This window comes from Rhipicephalus microplus, chromosome X (assembly GCF_043290135.1).
Source record: "Rhipicephalus microplus isolate Deutch F79 chromosome X, USDA_Rmic, whole genome shotgun sequence".
In the NCBI taxonomy this organism is placed as follows: Eukaryota; Metazoa; Arthropoda; class Arachnida; order Ixodida; family Ixodidae; genus Rhipicephalus; species Rhipicephalus microplus.
The window spans coordinates 16,516,676-16,538,528 of record NC_134710.1 but is presented as its reverse complement, the minus strand read 5'-3'; positions in this window follow the sequence as shown (position 1 = coordinate 16,538,528).

The following is a 21,853-nucleotide window of genomic DNA, read 5'->3' as shown; positions in this document are numbered from 1 at the left end:
TCGAAGGTCGCACACCCTTTCAACACCCTCTTAAAGGGTGTTAGCTGAACACCCTACACGAAGGGTGTTCAGCAAAATGTTAGGGTGTTCAACACCCTTCTAAGTAGGGTGTATCTGAAAACACCCATAGGGTGTTCCTCTGGCGACAAGCCAGTTTACACCCTTAAGGGTGTAAAAAAATTTACTGTGTATAGAGAGTACTTTTTGATTTTTTGCACTCGTGTTATAGCCCAAATGGCACTGACAGTATAGTGAACTAAAAATAAAAATGGTGAGCCTGCATTCTGGTTTAGAACCTGTGCGCGGGTATCTCTCCTGGGAACCATTTTGCTGCACGACAAAAACCACACTATAAACAAACACCCCGTTCATAGCTTCACTGCTCGCCTGCTCGGCAGCTGACCCAAAAGTCACGGGTTTGATCACGGTCGGGTTTGTCAAAGTTATTGAAGTCCAAATGCTTCAAGGTCATGTACATTGCGATTTCAAGGCACGTTAAAAAACACCAAGTGGTCAAAATTTCCGGAGCGCTGAACTACGGCGTGCTCAATAACAATATCAAAGTTCAGGCACGTAAAATGCGATAGAACGTTAATAATATAATTAGAATGTCACTCCTCATCGTGCTGCTTCGAGTGTATCCAGTGTTCACATTTATATAAATTCCAGCAGCTCTGCTCATTGGAGATGTTGGCTCATTCACTCAGCATCCAGATTCCGCTTACTAAGCCAACTTACCGTTTCAGATAAAATCGCATTCAGCCGATTCATCTACAAAAAACGTACGAGTAGAGTGACCTAACCGCCTTCTTTTTTTTGATGAATGGAGGTCTTGTCTATACGTGTGCGACATTTTTGTTACCCTTTTCATGTATCCAGCCCTATTCAGCACTCCGGGCAGCGCAGTTCGCGACATCGATCGGGCAGCTGCCGGCCTCCTCCACGCTTGCTTTCTTCCCATACCATGTGTCTAAGGCACTCTTCTCTTACCCTCCCACCTCTTCTGAGCTCGTGGCCATGGTCCGATCTGTACTGACAATCAAAGCTCCACCTCCAGGCTCATTTTGCCTCCTATCATTCGATGTTTCCAAATGTGGCACAGCAATTTGTCCCTGTGTAGCTGCAGGATGACTTCAAGAGTTGTAGCATAGAGTAACACCAAAACTAAATGTAGTCATTCGGCCCCAAAGCGGTGGTGCAACGCAGCTTCCCGCCGGTGCCCTCTCTTAACTTTTTATTTATTTCTCTATGTTTGCAGGGAGCGCAGATGTGCATGAACAGTCTGAAATTCTTGACTATTTAACTGAATACTTTATATTGTGGGCATTCTTGTGTAGTTAAGGCGTTATTTTTATAGTGCTGTTGATTTCGCTTTCACTGCTCTCTAGATTTGGAACTTTTAAGACACCCAGCAATGTCCACCGCCAGTAGCTGAAATCCGCAAATCATCTCGACTACACATCACCCTTTCAATTGCGGCGACAAAATCTGCGTACCCTGCGAACCAAGCTCGAACACGTGAGCCTGCGAAAATTGTTAGAACGGTTCGTGCCTCGGCTTATAAAAAAAATAAACCACAAGAGAGTGCTGAAAGTTCTTTTGCCAGTATCGTACTAATGTACTGCAATAATCTGTTGTAACACTCTAAAATGGTTCTAATATGGTCAGCGAAGGGTCAAAATATGCAAAAGCAAGCACTGGAAGAAACATTGGTCCTCTCCTATTTATTCATTATTGGACGCCTATATTTATAGTGAAGCCTCTAATTATAAGTGACATAATATTAATTCCTACGTTTTTACGTTCAAGAACCTGGAAATGATAATCAGAAATGCCGTGGTTGAGGTCTTCGGAAATTTTTATTGCCTGGGGTGGTTTAACATGCACCCATGTCTGAGTACACAGGGCTGTAGCCTCTTGCCTCCGTTCAAATGGGGCCACCACAGTCGGGATTGGATCCCGCGAAATTCGGATCATCACTCACACACCATAACCACTATAAAACCGCTGAAGCTGCATAGATGTGGCGCGTGACATAGGCCTTTGCGAACTTTCGTAAGTTGCCTACTGCACTTACAGTTGCAAAGTACTCACTGACCACTTGCAGGGCAATAGCTGGCAACTTCATTGATACTAAGGCTGATGATTATGAAACAATTCTCAGCTCTTTGTAAGGGGTCGACTGCTTTAGCTACCCACTCGCATCGCAATTCACATGTGAGAAATGGTGAGCAAGAAATGTAAGATCTGTTACTCATTGCCCGACGTAATGACCCACTATACTAATTCCTTCTTTGTAAACAGCCGTAGGCGCTATTGAAATATTGAGGCGCTTGTAGCGACATACAGGCGTACAGGCTCAGCCCAGACTGAAGCTTGCCACCAACCTCTATGATCATAACGTTACAACTAGAACAGCTCCACGCCCATTGCGTCGGGGAACCGTCTTCTCGCGATTTCGCATTGAAGGTCTGCGTGATGACATATATATATATATATATATATATATATATATATATATCAATTACAAACTGTTTGAATCACAAGCACTTCCGCAAGTGGTAAAGAAGGGCTGGATACATGCACGCCGTCATAATAACAACGCGTGTCTTTTGGCCCAAAATATAGCCTGTAGTTTACAAACTGCCTTGTTTTTGTTTGTTTTCACCATATTTGATCCGAAATTTGCCGCCCCCCCTCCCACACACACACACATTTGGAACGTGTCAGCGTGATCTCAGGGAATACGAAACACCAGTTTCCCCTTTTTCCTAGATGACCACAGAAGGCAGCCGCTTCAGGGACTCTTACTGCCGGAGTCGCCCCTTTCGCTACAAGTAATTGCCTGCCACCCAAGCTCACCAACAATATCCCTTCACGGCCTTCGATAGTGCGTCGCGTAAGCCGCCATATCCCCCTCTTCTTTATTTCTCTCTCCTTGCTTTTTTTGTACACCTTTGAGTTTTCAGTTTGTTAATTTGGATTCTGCTGTCTCTAATACTTATGTTTTGACCGAACGAACGTACGACACATGCCCCACTCTAAACGGGACATTTCTCACCCTTGCAGTCGTGATACGTGCAGAAGGATTACATGTGGGCTAATCTATAATGTTAACAGCAGTTACTGAAGCAACGTACCCCATTTCTCCGCTCTTTCATTCAAACCGCCCGTGACTGTAATAAATTTTTAAAAAGAGTTGGTGCCGTAACTGCATGTTTCACTGCAAATGTCGAAACACAATAGTCTTGCGCCTAGAGAGAGTGAACAAAACGTTTGTTTGATGTTCTGCGCGAGAAAATGGGTGAATTGTATTCTGGAGGCACTGCATCAGAATGTCTCGATGGGCGCAGCGAAGGTGAGCGAGTGCATCGAGGCACGTTACATACGAGGGCCATCTGGCAGTTATCTTTGATAATAAAGGAAGGCGTGCGCGCGCATGAAGAATGTTATAGTCTTGAATTCTCCTAGTCTTGATGAAGAAAAGACAGAATTTCATACGCAAAAAGCCAGTCACTTTGCTAGCTGCACTGAGAGAGAAGTACAGGAATTCTGTCTCTCGCTTCAGAACAGGTACTCGGCTCTTATCGACTAAAGCAGCCTAAGCGTTGATGCAATGAATGATAAACGTACGAGTATCATTACGGAGTGTGATGTGGATGTTGGAAGTACGGTAATTAGACAGGACACTGACAGGCCGTTTCAGGAGACAAATAAACACTTTAAGAAGCATCAAGGCATGAAAGCCTTAAGTACAACAGGCAAAACAGAGTTGGCAGAGCTTTCGAAGTTGATTTTAAGCGCAAGGTGTCCGATGTAAGAAGGTATAACATGGAGAAAGTTGAACACGCTCTAAAGAACAAAAGAAGCATTAAAGCATTGAAGAGGAAACTCGCAATCGGCAAAAACAAGATGTATGCACCGAGGGACAAGACAGGACAAATAACTACCAATACAGATAGGGTAGTTCAAATTGCGGAGGAGCTTTACAGAGATCTGCACAGTATCAGGGACAACCACGACCATATAGAAAGAACTAGCAGTAAGCCGTATGACATCCCACCAGTAATGACAGAAGAAGTCAGAAGAGCTTTGGAGGGAATGCAGAGAGGCAAACCTGCTGGTGAGGATCATGCAACATCAGATCTAGTGAAAGGCGGAGGCCAGCTTTGAAATGTTGTAGGCCCGTGTGCTCAGATTTGTGTGCACGTTTAAGAACCCCAGGTGGTCGAAATTTTGGAGCCATCTACTACGGCATCTTTCATAATCATATGGTGGTTTTCGGACGTGAAACCCCACATATCAATGCCCAATCTCCACAATGCCAGTATATACGCATAACTCCGGCAGTGGGCATGGAATCATCGGCAGAGACGTGTACTCATTCGTGCTTCCCTATGTTTTTCAGCTTCTTGTTGAGTGCCTGAGTACAACCGAGGCCGGAGCATCCCTGCCGCTCAGCATACAATCCAACGTGACTTCCCCGGTGGCTGCCAATAGCACCTACCTGGATAGAAGCCAGCGCACGATGCTCTGCAGTTTATCTCATCGGAGCTGGCCATTCGAAAGAAATAATTTTTCAAGTGCCGCAGCAAGATCGGCATCGACCGTGACGCCAGCAACATCAGTGCCTCCTCTTAAATATATAAATGACACGTGCTTACAAAAGGTTTTCAGAGGCCTAGACTGGTAAAAGTTAGGGATAAGAGTTATTACAAAGTACCTAAATAAGCTACGCTTCGCCGATGACATTGCATTGCTGAGTAACTCAAGGGAATGATTGCAACTTATGATTAGAAGTTAGACAAGGAGAGCATAAAGTTGGTCTTAAAATTAATCGGCAGAAAGCGAAAGTATTGCACAACAACCTCAGAAAAGAACAGCCCTTCGAAATAGGTAATAGTACACTTGAAGTTGCAAAAGACTACGTCTGCTTATAAGTTACGGCGCGTTGACACTTGAAAGTTAAAGAAAAACAAAAATGCAAGATGGCCGGAAAACCCCGACCGCGTGCGTCGAAAATGCTGACATAAGTTCTACCCCATCCCGCCCCCGCTGCTGCCGATACCTTGACAATAATTTAGATTTCGCCTCCTTTCTGAAAACTAAAGTTCGTAATGAATTCTAGTTATTCACGCAAAGTAGTGAAAAGAAACAGCTCGCACCTTTTCAAACGTTGTTTTGGGAGATAAGCCGGCAGAAACGAAATGGCGGCGCATTCAGCAGGCTGTGCACAAACGTCGGTCATGTTGGGGCATGCCGACTTACTGCCGCTGCACCACCTACTTCCAGTGTTTTCGGCGATCGTAATCCAAGTCAGGCTTTCGATGAACGCATACTCGTTGAGGCCATCAAGCTTCGTCGTGCTGCACGGGTAGTTTTTGATTTGAGCAGATGCGAGCCACCGTCGACGCCTGTGCCGTCTTGTTGAATCTGCGGCCGGCTGGTTAGGTTACGTCGTTTAATCTAGCATAGCCAAGGCTGTGAAGCAGAAACCAGACCCGGTTTCACGTGGCGGGAAAATCGCCCTCAGACCAATTTTCGCCCGCCGCCCGCACAGCGTTGTTTTCCGGCCGTTTGGGTGGTGAAACGAGCTAGTTTTCAGTGTTTAGCCAGTTTCACAGTCTTCGAGGCCAAGTTTGAACGCGCCTTAGGACAGGTAATAACCGCGGAGTCTAACCACGAGATTGAAGTAACTGGAAGAATAAAAATGGTGTAGAGCACATTTCGCAAGCCCTTCAAATCATGAGAGGCAAATTGCTGCTATCCTTCAAGGGTTAGGTATATAACAGCTGAATCTTGCTGGTACATGGATATGGAGCGAAAACCTGGAGACTTACAAAGCGGGTTCAGCTTAAATTAGCGACAAATAGCGAGCGATTGAAGAAATTGATAGGTGTAAACTCAAGAGACAAGATGGGACTAGAGTGGATCAGAGAACTAACCAGGGTTAAGGTTATTGCAGGTAATATAAGGAAGAGGAAATGGATATGGGCTGGGCATAGAGTCTGTAGACAGGATAACCACTGGCCATTAAGGGTAATAAACTGGATTGACAGGGAAGGCAAGTGCGTAAGGGGGAGAGAGAAAGATAGGTGGGCAGATGAGATTAAGAAGTTTGTGGGTATAAAACGGCAGGAGCAAGCACAGGACCGAGTTGACTGACGGAACATAAAAGAGGCTTTTGCCCTGCAGTGTACTGGTTAGGGTGATGATGATTATCATCACTCAATGCAAAAAGAAAGAACAAGACAAGCATCTGGTCCCGTAGTCATATTTTACAAGTCTGCCATACATATATATATATATATATATATATATATATATATATATATATATATATATATATACGGCGGCTTTTCGTGAGCTGCCAGCTCAAAATAACTTCACGTGCTACGTGACGCTAAACAAGCTTATAAAGATTGTGCAACACTGCCGCCGTGGCTACTGTTGGCCCTGACTGACCATCCCACGTTTAAATTCACATATATACCCAATGAAGTGGGAGGCAGGATAGCCGCCATGGTAGCGCAGTCGTAGAGCATGAAACGCGTTGTTCGAAGGTCGCAGGTTCGGTTCCCGTCCACGGCAAGTTATTTTTCCACCCTCTTTTCTTTCCTGACATATACACTACAATTCGGTCTAATAACTTCACCTTTGATTTCATTGGCGTTATTGTCTGCTAGCTCTCATTATCTCTCTCTCGTTCTCTCTCCACACACACACACACCTACACACACACACACACACCACACACACACACACACACACACACACACACACACACACACACACACACACACATATATATATATATATATATATATATATATATATATATATATATATATATATATATATATATATATATATTTATATTGTGGGCATTTAGTATACGCATCCTCTTCACCGGTACATTATCATCATTATCATGTGTGGCTCATGCATCCTCATCGTTGTCGCATAGCATCATCATCTTGGCTCATTCATCGTAGCTGTCGGCTGCCGGTTCCTCGGGCCTAATAAAACGTAATCCAAACCAAGACTTCATACGTGGGTGAGCGTGCTGTTAGATTCCCCGCCATCCTCTCCACCACAGTACCCCCTGGAGCTACGTTCAGGTCGCCGCTTGGGCCAGGTGTCCGGAAATATGTCGCACCAAGACGAGGCCGGTGCTGCAGCCGTTCCCACTCCACCACCGCGTGTCGCGCCTTCTCACGTCATCAACAGCCTCCAGCGTGAGCCCCATCCCTTCGCTGGTATGCGCGGGGAGATGTGGAGGAATGGCTGGATGATTTCGAACGTGTCGGCGCTGCTAACCGATGGGATAACACCTACAAACTCGCTCACGTGTCATTCTACCTCACGGGTGTCGCGAAGACGTGGTTCCTCAACCACTTCATCGACATCCCCGACTGGTCAGCCTTTAAAGATCAGCTTCGCCATGTCTTTGGCACACCGGCTGTTCGTTCGGCTCTCGCAAAGAAAGCTCTCGCGACTCAGAAACAGCACATCGGTGAGTCGTATACATCCTACATCGAGAATGTTCTTTCACTTTGCCGCCAGGTTGACACACCAATGAGAGAATGAGACAAGGTGCGCCAGCTTCTTGAGGGAATTGCACCCGTCGCATTCAATGCCCTTGCAATCGAGAATCCGGCTACCGTTGCTGACGTTGCGACAAACTGTCAGCGCTTCGAAGAACTTGAGTCTGTACGCCTACAACCATACAGTGACGCGGCCCGTATTACGACTGATCCAAACCTGCGAGACACGATAAGGGCGATTATAAGCGAAGACTTAGAATCAATGGGATTCACACTACCTTCAGTGTGTCCCATCCAGACTTCTTCAACGCCATTGCGGGGTGTCATCAGGGAAGAGCTCACGTCCATGACCCACATGGCCAACGTGCAGCCCATTGTCTCTCGTACTCTACCATAGTTCTCGCACACCGCCGCCGCACCACCAGGCACCGTCAGCTCAACGTCCCCGCCACGAACGTACGCGTCGGTTGCTGCCGCACCTCCCACAAGCTTTCACACGAGCTTTTCATCACCACCGCCTGAGCCGTCATCTGTCCCTCTGACTGCGTTCTCTCCCGGTGCAGTTAGCGCAAGCTACTACCCTCCTCATCGATCGACTCGGCCTACGTGCTAATATTACGGCTATCGTGGTTACGGCGTATATTACGGCTATCGCGGTTACGGCGTATATTACGGCTATCCTGCAGATCATGCTGCTTCCTCGGCCTTTACAGCAGCCATCAACAAAGACTTGCCAGACTCACAGAAGCAGCAGCTGCTTGATTTGTTGGAAAAGCATGCAAACTCCTTTGACGTTGTCACAGAACGAGCGCTCAAAAGGGCGCGCCGCCAAATTCTCGCGACGAAACACCGGAGAGACGCCGCGAGGTCAACGATAAAGAAAAAGAAAACAAACATCCAAAGGTTCCCCGGGCGCGCGACTCTCTCCCTCGGAAGCGTGGGTTCGCCGACGAACCTCCTCTCATCGGCGCCCGAGCAAGCACTGGAACTTTCTAGATGGAAAGGGGCGTGGTGATGCCGGGTTGCGTCATCCGTCGCGGACGACCTTCGAACTGTCTCGCCCTCTCCCCAGCCTTCACTGCATATCGCGCCGACGAAAGGATGAGAACTTTCTGGAATCTCGCGCAGAAGGTATTTATTCGAGCAGCCGAGATGAGAGATCAGGAGAAGACGGAAGTTAGCGCCAGAGCACGTAGGGATTCCGCCGTGTAGTCGGCGAAGGTTTTGTCCGTAGGGACAAAGCAGGAGAAGAAGAGGATTTCCACCTGAGGGGTGAAGGCTCGAGCTACAGGCAAGAGTGTGTGTCTACCGCTATCCAGCGAAGACGCGTGGCAACAACTGCCTGTGTGAAACCGACGTCTTTCCGGCGAAGAAGTTTGAAGCTTGGAGAGTGGCCAATTGAAGACGCGAGATTTCCTGGAAGAGGAACTTCGGGGGCAGTGGAACGCGAGGTTTCCTGGAAAAGAAACTTCGGGGCCAGCGGAACGCGAGGTTTCCTGGAAGAGAGATTTCAGGGGCAGCGGAACGACAACATCGCTGGAGTTTGAGTGAGTGATTCTCAGAAGAGTATCATCCAGACTTTCGTTCCAAGAACTTTGGAATGAATAGGTTTTCTATCTCTGTAGTCTTTAAGTGTCTTGGTTGTACAATGCATGCGACTGCATTGTAGTGCGTATTGTTGTCTGTGTCCGTTATTTCGAATTTGGCTGATTGTACTGTGTAGTACGTTGTTTGATGGGTGACATATTGTACTCAACTATTGTGGAGTTCGCATACTTGTGTATTGTTTTTATCTGCCTCTATTGAGAATATAATTTTGTTTGTTTATCAACTCTCGGCTCTGACTTGTTCTTTGGGCGACAGCCAGCGTCCGCTGGTGCGCCAAAAAGGGCCACTTCAAATTGTCCACGCTTTCGTGGTGCAGTTCGGGGGGCCGGTACTTCGGCCCTTGGAATTAGCCCGGCGATTGCCTCCTTAATTAACGGGACCTCTGACAATTAATCTGGCGTCCGCGACAGGACCTTTTGGTGCACAGTGTGTCCAAAGTAGTGAGAAAGAGCCTCGAGTTGTTGATACTGCTATCGGAACGATTTTGTATGTTGTTCAGTGTTCTCGTTAACGAGTGCAGGGGAGTGTTCCGATAGACTGATTTAGGCAGATACCTTTTGCACGCGGCAAGATTTCATTTGCGAGACACAATTGATTTCGAAAGTTAGTAGCTCTTGGTGAGAAGATGGGTCTTTCTGGCGCCGAACTACTGAAGTGGGTAAGCCAGAAGGAGAAAGAGGCGGTGGATCGAGAGAGGTTGGCAGCTGAGAGGGCCAAGGAAGAAAAAGCAGCTGAGTTCGAGAGAGAAAAGCTGGCCGCTGAGATGGTGAAAGAAGAAAGAGAGGCAAAGGAGCGACAGCTGAAAGAAGAAAGAGAGCAGCAATTGAAGTTGGAGCTGGAGAGAGAAACGCTGGCAGCCGAAAGGGCGAGAGCAGAAAGAGAAGCAAAGGAGCGACAGCTGAAAGAAGAAAGAGAGGAAAGGGAATGGCAGCGACAGCACGAGATGGAACACGAGCGGCTCCGTTTGCAACAGCGAAGTGAAACTCCGGTCCAAGCTAGAGTTGAAAGCAGCGAACGGGAGAACCACGGCTTCCGCTTGAACCCAAGTAAGCTGCTCGTAGCGTTTGATGAAAGGAAGGACGACCTTGACGCGTACCTTCACCAATTTGAGACAATTGCGAGGAGCCAGAATTGGCCGCAACATCAATGGGCAACTGCTTTGAGTACCTGGTTGAGTGGTGAAGCGCTCAGTGTGATGCAGCTGTCACAAAACGAGCGCTCGAAAGGGGCGCGCCGCCAAATTCTTGCGATAACGCGCGGGAGAGATGCCGCGAGGTCAACGAAAAAAAAAGAGAAAACAAGCATCCAAAGACTCCCCGGGCGCGCGACCCTCCCCTCTCGGAAGCGTAGGTTCGCCGACAAACCTCCTCATCCCACAACGGTGGCCGAGCAAGCTCTCGAATGTTCTAGATGGAAAGGGGCGGGGTGATGCCGGGTTGAGTCATCCGTCGCGGACGGCATTCGAACCATCTCGCCCTCTCCCCAGCCTTCGCTGCGTATCGCGCCGACGAAATGACGAGAACTTTCTGGAATCTCGCGCGGAAGGTATTTAATCGAGCAGCCGAGACGAGAGATCAGGAGAAGACGGAAGTTAGCGCAAGAGAGCGTAGGGATTCCGCCGTGTAGTCGGCGAAGGTTTTGTCCATAGAGACAAAGCAGGAGAAGATGATTTCCACCTGAGGGGTGACGACTCGAGCTACAGGCAAGAGTGTCTGTTTACCGCTATCGAGCGAAGACGCGTGGCAACAGCTGTGTGTGTGAAGCTGACGTGTTTCCGGCGAAGAATTTTGAAGCTTTGAAAGTGGCCTATTGAAGACGTGAGGTTTCCTGGAAGAGAAACTTCGGGGGCAGCGGCACAACAACAACGCTGGACTTTGAGTGAGTGATTCTCGGAAGAGTATCATCCAGACTTTTGTTCCAAGAACTTTGGACTGAATAGGTTGTCTATCTCTTTAGTCTTTAAGTGTCTTGGTTGTTCAATGCATGCGACTGCATTGTAGTGCGTATTGTTGTCTGTGTCCGTTGTTTCGAGTGTGGCTGATTGTACTGTGTAGTACGTTGTTTGGTGGGTGACATATTGTATTCAACTATTGTGGAGTGTGCATACTTGTGTATTGTTTTTGATCTGCCATTATTGAGAGTATAATTCTGTTTTGTTTATCAACTCTCGGCTCTGACTTGTTCTTGGGGCCACAGCCGGCGTCCGCTGGCGCACCAAAAAGGACCACTTCTAAATTGTTCACGCTTTCGTGGTGTGGTTCGGGGGGCCGATACTTCGGCCCTTGGAATTAGCCCGGCGATTGCCTCCCTAATTAACAGGACCTGCGTGGCAATTATTCTGGCGTCCGCGACAGGACCTTTTGGTGCACAGTGTGTCCAAAGTAGTGAGAAAGAGCCTCGAGTTGTTGATAGTGCTATCGGAACAATTTTGTGTGTTGCTGAGTGTTCTCGTTAACGAGTGCGGGAGAGTGTTCCGATATACTGAGTTAGGCAGATATTTTTTGCACGCGGCAAGGTTTCATTTGCGAGACACATGGATCTCGAAGAGTTAGTCACTCTTGGTGAGAAGATGGGTCTTTCTGGCGACGAACTATGGAAGAGGGTCACCCAGAAGGAAAAAGAAGAAAAAGAGAGAGCCAAGGAAGAAAAAGCAGCTGAGTTGGAGAGAGAGAGGTTGGCAGCTGAGAGAGCGAAAGAAGAAAGACAGCAGCAATTGAAGTTGGAGCTGGAGAGAGAAAAGTTGGCAGCTGAAAGGGCGAGAGAAGAAGGAGAAGCAAAGGAGCGACAGCTGAAAGAAGAAAGAGAAGCGGAGATGGCTGAAAGGGAACGGCAGCGGCAGCACGAGATAGAACTCGAGCGGCTCCGTTTGCAACAGCGAACTGAAACTCCCGTCCAAGCTAGAGTTGAAAGAGGCGAACGGGAAGATCACGGCTTCCGCTTGAACCCAAGCAAGCTGCTCGTAGCGTTTGATGAAAAGAAGGACGACCTTGACGCGTACCTTCACAGATTTGAGACAATTGCGAGGAGCCAGAATTGGCTGGAACATCAATGGGCAACTGCTTTGAGTACTTTCTTGAGTGGTGAAGCGCTCAGTGTGTACGGTAGGCTGACGCTGACCGATGCAGCCAACTATATGCAAAGGTGAAAACTGCTTTGCTGAAGCGATTTAGATTTACTGTGGAAGGATTCCGGGACAGATTTCGGACAGGAAAGCCAGCTGATGGTGAGACGGCTACGCAGTAGGCCGCCCGACTTTGCCATTATTTCGACAGATGGATTGAACTTGCAGGGACAGCGCAGGAGTACGATGAGCTTAGAGAGCTCCTAATTAGAGAGTCTCCTAAAGACACCGGCCTTTGTCAGGGCATCGATGCCCTGACGAAGGCCGGTCCCCGGCCATAACGTTGGCAATAAAGCATCGTTTTTCGTTTGCTCGTTCGCTTCTTCTGGTGACTTATATCTCGACCGGAATCCAGGAAGACTTTTAAGACATATATAAATATATATATATATATATATATATATATATATATATATATATATATATATATATATATATATATATACGGTACTACAGGGGCCCCATTACGTGTGTAACAATATTGTCACAAACATGACATATACAAATTGCATAAATAGCTGTGAACATTCGTTCGACGTGATTGTGTCATGACGGTGCAACAATACTTGTGTAGAAGTCATACTTCGCAAAAAAGATGTCTTCTTGAAGCGTACGTGCATGTGTATTAAAGAAAATATAACTAAATCAGTGCTTACACCGAGAAAGGTACAAGAAATCTACAACTGCAATGCGTCATAAATACATAACATTACCATGTGTAGAGCAACTATAAACAGCGGAGAAAAAGTGCAGGGAGGATGTATAACAAGATGCGCAAAAATGGGCTATCATGAGTATACCAACAACAAACAGACAGTGAGGATGTGGAACAAGATGTTTCAAAATGGGATGACATGAGCATACCAACAACGAAGAAAAAGTGAAAATGTGGAACAAGATGTACAAGAACCTAACATGTGTATACCAACAACAAACAGAGGATAAAAGGAGTAAAAGCGGTAACTGCAGTGAAAAGCTTCTACAATGAAGCCTATGCGTCATAACAGCTAATAAAAGCAGGTTAAGAAAAGTAAAGGTGTGCAACTGTGAAATTGCCATAATCACTGAAATGAAACACTGCATTTTATATAGCGAGCTCGCGTGGCCTTTACTTTGGTAGGAATGTCAGTGCTCCCGCACTTTCGTTAATGTCAGATGATACTGCCGTTAATTTGTAGATGAGGGATGATTCGCGCACTTCCCTTTCATGGCCAGTTTTAAAACCAGATTCTAATACCGTAGCCGTTAGCTTTTCAAGCAAGTGTCCTAGCATACTGACATGTTTAGATAGAGGCAGGTTGGGAAACGTGGTAACGTGCGCCTTGTGGTTGTTGAATTTTATTATAAAAGGTGTTTCAGTATGCCCTATGTACTGAAAATGGCAAGTTGAGCGTTCAAGCAGATAGACGCAGTTGCTGGTGTCGCAGTGAAAGTTTTCTTTAATTCTGAGTGCGAAATTTATGGCTGAACTCTTAACTGATGCTGTGATTGTCATGTGGTAGCACACTTTGCAACGTGGCTTCCGGCATGGACGGCAACCATATTGAACGGAAAAAGTCGTTGTGTTGGACGACGTCACCATGTCCCACAAGTTTCTTGAACGACGCTATGCTATGCCTGGTGGCTTATGAAAGATCTTCCAACCAACAGTGCTGACATCGGCAGTGACGCCAGAATTCTGCTAAACAAGGTTTTTAAAATAGACAAAAACAAAAGCTGTTTGTCTTCTCGCCTATCATTTTACGTCTGTTGTGTGCGCGCCAAAATGTTTCGAATGAAGTCCTTCAACGAACTCGCCCAGCTTTCTGTATACCAATACATTACAGAGATTTTTGACGTTATCTCGTTGATTAGTGGCGAAGAGCACATGGCGCTTGTAGCAAGGGCAGCGAAGGCATGGAAGTAACCACTCACTTCTCATTGAATGGTGAGCGGAGGGTGAAAGGTTCTTTGGGCTTCGCCCTTTGTCACTTACATACCCCACTTGTTTCTTTGCTAGAAACCGGAGTAGCATTATTTAGGTGCACCTCATTTATGCCTCATATTGCTTCTCGAGAACGTTTGTATTGTTTAAGCGAAGCTTCTATGAGTTACATAGTTCGCTGGCGGTGATTCTGGTTGTAAAGTTGGCGAAATATTGGCCCTGACGGAAGTGCGGTGAACACAAATTATCCAATGTCAATGTTTGTAATGGCCTACCCGCTGCGGCGGCTGCTAGCAGCGTGATCAAGCAGGAGCGAGAGCAACCACAAGCTAATTTCGGGTCATCTGTTGTCGAACGAAACATTACATGCCGATATGAAACCAACGGCAAGATTGCAGCCTCCTGCCCTTTCAAGACGCTTACGCCTTTAAGTTGTAGTACTTAGGTTGGACTGGGCACGGAGAGCTCTGCGCTTTCAGCAGAGGAATGAAACATGCAGCGGAGGTGATGGAACATCGTGGAAAGTTTGTGGGACCGGAAAACATTACAAAGCTGGTTCTTGGAGCACCTCATGAGCATTCTCGCGTAATGATTCACTCAAATGTTTCTCATCCACGCAATTACTTTTAGAGCATGCCTGTAAGCCTTCTGCGTAAGCCCAAACCTTGCTTTCCTTTCTCTATTATACTTCATTAAATCAAAAGCGGGCAATATTCTCTACAGCCCTATTGAAATTCTGGTTTGGGGATGCTGATATTGTTGGTGGATATGATGGAAATAATACTGGATATGGTGGAAACGATAGTAGATATGGTGGAAGCTGTAGTGGTCATAATTGCTGATGACAGCGAGAGTGGAAGAAATGGTTGCAGATGGTGGTGGTGGTGGTGGTGGTGGCGAGTGAATGGTGATGACAGTAGTAAATGCCTGCTGATAAAGACGATTCAAAACGTGTTTGCTTGATGGTTTCGTTAGCAAGCTGGATGACGGTAGCATGATGTAAGTTTGGTGGATGATGGTGGCATGATGAAAAAGCAGATAGCAGTATGTGAAAACACCTAATTATTCGTAGTGTTTCACTCTGAAATGCACAAAAAAATATGTTGACGGTCGAAAGAAACCAACGCCGCTCACTACGCTTTTTAGCACACTTGTTTGTGTGGTGTCAACAATGCTTCGATTTTTGTGGAGCGTGAAATGTGGCTATGAATATTCACATTTCATGCACGTATAGATAAGTTTGAAATGCGCGATGTGGTGCTTTGTTGTGATGGTCAGAAGACTAGAGGCGTCACTGTGAACAGCGGCAGTAAATGTATTACATCGCCGCGCAGTTGTCGAGAAATAAATGAGCTCCAGTTCGCAATTACCCCTATTAAAGTGCGACCAGAATACAGGTCATGCACTTGATGTCGTCCCGCTAGAAACGCAGCTCTGGCAATTCTTGCAGAGCCAATCACTTCAGGCGTACTTTTAAGTTAACAAAGTGCGTGCGACGCTAAAATGCATAAACTTTTCCTTTCGACATACGTCGAAACGAGTCTCAGCAAGTTTTACTTTCACCCTTCTGTTCTACCACCATGATTTCTATAATATGTTAGGCCTACCGACTGAGCCCGTACAAGTGTTATCGGTGCTTCGCTGTTTCAGAATAAACAGTGCTTAAGAGTAAGAACCACAATACAGTACAGCTGATGCATCATTTAACCTAAATGAAGCATTTTTTATAGTGTACAGTGTCCGCGCTCGAAGCGACAAACATCGATGCGACGCGGTGGCAGCACTTCCCGCAAACCTACGCCTCCCGTCACCGACAGCCGCCGGTCGCACTCGCCGGCACTTCGCTGGTTTTTATGCGAGAAGACAGACTTGTTCATTGATATGCTTATTGAACCAACGTGACAGCATGTTTCCTGCGCACTGCATTCGTTTCGGCCAAGGCGTTATGTAGTTGTTGATAATGATAGAGCTTCAGCAGTGCACTGGCACGACTGCACTGTACGTTGGGCGAAAAACATCGCCTTACTGGGGAGTTTTAAAATAGCGCACCGCAAGACCTTGCGGTCACTGCCACTGCGCATGCGTCGTAACTTGAGCCGCTATTCACGTTCGCCCTCACCCCCCCCCCCCCCCGCCGAAAATTCGAAAAAGCGGGCGGCGTGTGTGGCCCGCATGCGGCCCGCAGACGCTGGTTTCAGCGGCGCCGCAGACGCTGGTGCCGCTGAGATTGTGCGTTGCAGTTTGCAGGAGGGCAAACGTTATTCTATATCTCATATGGCGCTAACTATATCCGCAACGCCCGCAGCGCCTGCAAACGTTATTCTAAAACTCCCTGTTCGATCACTTGTGTGGGCGTATTCATCATATGAGCCTGGGGGTGTCATAAAGCCCGAGCAGATGTCGTGCTTTAGTACGAGCGAAAAACGGATAATAAATTTAGCAGTAACCGCCGGTAAACACTAACTGCTTCTTAGTCCACTTGTTTTTTTTTCTTGCAGTTGTGAATTGTAAGAAAAAACACAGCGCTGTTGCCAATGTCACAGTGGAAATCGTTCTAGGTAGCAGCTGTTTGTTTTTAATGAATATGCCATTTTTAGTAGCAGGTGAAGATCCTGTCTATCTGGAGTAAGCAACAATCAAAACTTAAGTTTATTGGTCAGGTTGTAAGTTCACTGGCGATTTAACAACTATTTCACACAAGTCTGCATAACATAGTGGTTAGCGTGTCCATTTGGAAATCCAGAGGTTGCACGTTGAAATATTCGTATTCACATTTTTTTTTCTTTTTAATGGTTGTCTTTGCATAGTTTTCTTTAAAATTATTCTTTTTATTTTTTAGTGGCAGCTCGTCACGGTGGTTTTGACGCCGTTTCGCACTCCTGCATTGCTGGCACTCCATCGTCCACCATGTGCTACTATACACCATGTGCCACCAATATTTCCAGCACCATAACCTACTAACATGGTGGATGGCGGACGTTTTTTCAATAGGGTGGCCGTGCTGATTGCTGTTAACTCATGAGAAACACGTGCCAGTTGGTTTGATTACACATATTCTTTAGCTGACCGTATGTTTCATTTCTAACAAAAGCTGCTGCATAAGTGCCCTGGAGGGCAGTCAAAACAAAGAATGAAATACTCAAATATAATGTATTGGTTGTTATACAGCGTTTTTCTGAGTGTCGGCTCGCTAAATGGTGTATGTTCACGTACGTCAGCGATAATATAGGAAGTGTATAGTAATGCGCTGATGTGTCGCAGGAGTTATTAGTCCCCCTGAAACATGTCCAAACAAGGTAGCTCATCTCTTAGCGGCCGCTGTATATGCAAGGAAAAGCACGACACTTTCTAGGCGAAGAGCCATTTATCTCGCTTTTGACCTTGATATTTACTTGCTTTGCTTTTGCTACCCTTTGCACGTGGGTCCCTTCACGACGACCTCTTTGTGGCTGCCTTCTCCTTCCGAGGCAAGCTGCATCTGCTTGCGTGCGCAACTAATGAGGCGTGCACCCATAGACCGCTCCATTACACAGCTTTCGCCCTGCGACATACTCCTTCAAAGAAGCGTGCTTCATTCGCTGAGGCCTTTCTGCTGGCCATGATAGGCCTGATTCCCGGGATAGTCTTCGTGCGTACAAATCTGAGGCTGCGCCAATGACACCAGCTCAGTTCGTCGGTTAGCTTCTGAACTTACTTCACAAAGCACCGACAAAGGTGCCCTCTCTGCTTCTCTGTAAACGCCTTGAACTGAATGGATCAATCACTTTATTTCTACTTTTAGATAAATAAGCACAGGATGTCTTGCTTTGTGGAGTATAGCAGCATAATAAATAGTCGATGTTACTTCAACCTGCATATATACATACATATATTTCTAAATTTTCAGAGTCAACAAACATATACGGCAACATGATGAAAAAATAATACGGAAATGAACAAGACTGCAATGTAAGTTACTTCAGTACGTAGGTAATGAATATGCAGAGATGTGGAATTGCATACACATGCACAATGGTATAATGTCCAAACCCAACTGCACGGTAAAACAAAAGTAACATAAATATAGCAATAATTTTTCTTGGTGTTGACAACTACCGCGCCAAAAAAAAAATCACAGGACACTTGAGCTATGCGATCAAGTGTGAAACACATTGCTGTAAACTGGCCTCATGTGCATTGCTTTCACTTCCTGCCACGATGCGGTTCTCGGTGCATGCATCAGCCATGCCGTAAAGAAACGAAGGACTGCGCCTGTAAGATTGGACGTTTCAAGCTATGTCCTAGAATGTCTGCTGTTAGTGCAATTCTCAAGTGCCCACTCAGTCCTAATTCTACCTTTTGGGAATCAGCGAAGGTACAATTACGCGTCCGGGAGGAAACACGAGAACCTACGTCGCTGCTTCGTATGTAAATGCTATTACAGCTGACGAAAATGAAAAAGGTCAGGGTGCTTTGTAATGGGTAAGCCTTTAAAACACCCACTCGCTGGAAGTCACACGTTTTCACGCCTGACAGGATTCTACGCTTCTCACCCGCAATCTTACGTGTGTTAACCTATTCGGCCCTGGCAATCTATGAAAAGGACGTGGAGCAATTTGCCGCCAAATGTCACAAACTGAAGTAAGAAACTTAAAAAGGAGTGAGAAATATCCTCAATACATCTGTGTAAGCATAGGTAGTAATTTTTTCGTCGTCGTCTTCTTTGGAACTCTGCAAAGTAAACAACAAAATGGCGGATCACGATAACAATTGCACTCGCTACAACCAAATAATGAATGACATCTTACTGGTGAACTATTAGATTAGTAGATACCTTATTTTTCATGTTGTTCCTTTGATGTGTAACTAGTTATTTACAAAGTTGGTTTTTCTAACACTAACGTATCACCCGCAGCAGTGGAGAATTTTTATGTCCTAAATATAGAACATCAGGGCTCAGTCGTTGTGCGACCCAAGAATGCATTCAGGCTAATGCATGGCACATGTGCAGCTGTTGTAAAAGCTCCCGATTTCTTGTTATTTAAGTCGAGGAACCTACCAACATCACTTAGATAATATGTAAGGGGTGTGTATTAGCGAGATAGTACGTATAAATTTTTTTTATGAAGTGTAGTATTGTTGCATGATCGAGCAAGAACAAGACAATGATGAAGTGTATTTCAATCAAGTTACCCTTTCAAACATCGGTAAAAATAATTCTCGTACCACAAAGCAGGATACGGCAATTTTTTTATGATGTTGGATCTTCCAAAGCGTTCAATATGTAGACAGTGGCCGTTCAAGGGCACTGAGGAGCTGCGTATGACAAGCGTAAAGACTTGCTATTAGACAGTTTAGGTGCTTTAACTAATACGTGGTTCTTACATGTTATTTTTAGAACGATAACTTGCACTAACAAGGTTAAAAATTGATGTATTTAAAATCACCATATATCACTTTCCTATTACGCACTGGTATGCTATATTTAGGGATGGAGTCATTTCCCTTGTATACAGATGGGATGCTCAGAAAAAATCTTTTTGTTTCTTAGGTTGTTGTAACTCCAAGTCAGCAAGAAAAAACATTCGTGTCTTAAAAAAATTCAGGGATGAGAGGGTTAAGATACTCTTTGTACTACAAGACAATCATAGTGTTTTTTTATGACACAATTTGAAGCACTGTGATATTGTGGTAATTTGCTTGTCACGCAGACTGTCTGGAATCAATTCTCACTTGAACCGAACATTTCTATACCTAACTGATTTTACTTGTAATGTTCCTGATTTTTTAGAACTCCACAAGATGGTTTTTTGTTCACAACCAAAGACGCTGACACTGAACCCAAACGCCGTCATTTCTGCGAAAGCAGCTCTTATAAGACTATCACAATAAAAACATCTAATTCAGTCTTATGGCATTCTACAATGTCGAGTTTACTTACAAAATAAGCGTGAGTAAACTTCAAGCCCTGAACACTGCATTAGTAAGGCGGGTGAAGGGCTTCATGGTACTACTGTGTGACATGTACAATACAAACCAGCTATATAAATTTAAAGCTTTGTTGCTCTCTTTGAATTGAGCACTGAGAGGCACGGGGAGGCACCATTTTCAAAAAAGTTCTGTTCAGAACCTTATGGTTTTGGAGCTTACTTTTCTTAAAACTAGGAGGTTGTTTTCAATGCGAAGCATTTCTTAGCGAACTTAGCAACTTTGAGACTATCTATCTATCTATCTATCTATCTATCTATCTATCTATCTATCTATCTATCTATCTATCTATCTATCTATCTATCTGTCTATCTATCTATCTATCTATCTGTCTATCTATCTATCTATCTATCTATCTATCTATCTATCTATCTAACCACCTACGACATTTAGCTCTACTCGCCGTTTCAAGGATGGTATCGATACAAAATTAGTATGGCATAACATGACTTTATGACGAAATTAAGTGACTAATCATAATTGAAAATCATAACAATGCATCTTATGAAGGCAAACCAGTTAAAACTTGCACCATGGTGTACTTGGTGTGTTCTAGTGTGATCTGGTGGATACACTAGAACACACTGGCGTGTTGTCGTGTATACACTAGCCCTGGTGTGCTGCGTTGTGGTGGGAACGTTGACCCACTATGGTGTGTTCTGGTGGGATGTGTTCTGGTGTCAAAGTTGACCCAGTGTGGTGTGTTCTGGTTGGTCGTGGACTCAAGATATATATTTTTTCAAAGACGATAGTCCTTCTTGGGGACCTAAAGACGAGTACATACGCCTTCCCGGAAAACGTAGCGCTAGATTGAATCATGATGCCCCCAATAAACCTTACAACGCTACCAGTGACATCTTTCAGTGGTCATTTTTTCCGGATGCTATAGAACAATGAAATCGTTTAGCCTTTCATGTTGTTAATAGTACCAATGTGCAGTCTTTTGACAGAGAAATCCATGCTTATTTTGGTCATGGTTGAATTGAACTACTGCCAATTTTGGTTTCTTGTGTGCATTCCTATTTGAGTGCCAGTTGTTTTGATTTTCTGTTTGTACGTACTATTGTACTCCCTCCCTCTTACGACCCTCAAGCGAGGGTTGACAATAATATTAAATAAATAAATAAAATAAAAATTACAACAAAGTTTGTGTGGTTCAGCACAGCATTTTTTGTTTGGCCTGTTTTACAGCCCTTAAGTTCAATTCTTACTGTGCTCGCAAAGATAAATCAGTGCGGTTCTACGGCATGTGTTTCAGTTCAAATTGTAATTAAAAGCTTATGAAACTCAGCACATCATTTCAGTCTCCGGTATGAAGTAATCAGTGCTGGTTTGCTGTTTTATTATAAAATAATTTTTGGTTTGTGTGTGGGCAGGTTCACCTAGCCAATAGTGTGATGGCCTCAAGGGCCGCCTAGAGTCAGCTGATGAGAGTTCCAAGGACTTCCATTTGATCAAGTGGTCCACCATCACAATGAGGTAGACAGAGGCCAGTACGGCACGCATAGGAGCTTCACAGAAACTGTTGGAATTGGTTTGCAGCAGAAGGCCGCCAGAAGCCTGCACGGCAGCAATTGCCTCCACAAGAAGATTAAGCATAAAGAGGTTAGTGAGGAAGCTTGCTCAATTCAGTGGAGTGTTTGTTTTGCCATACATGCATTTCATAACCTGTTTCCAGTGTGGCGA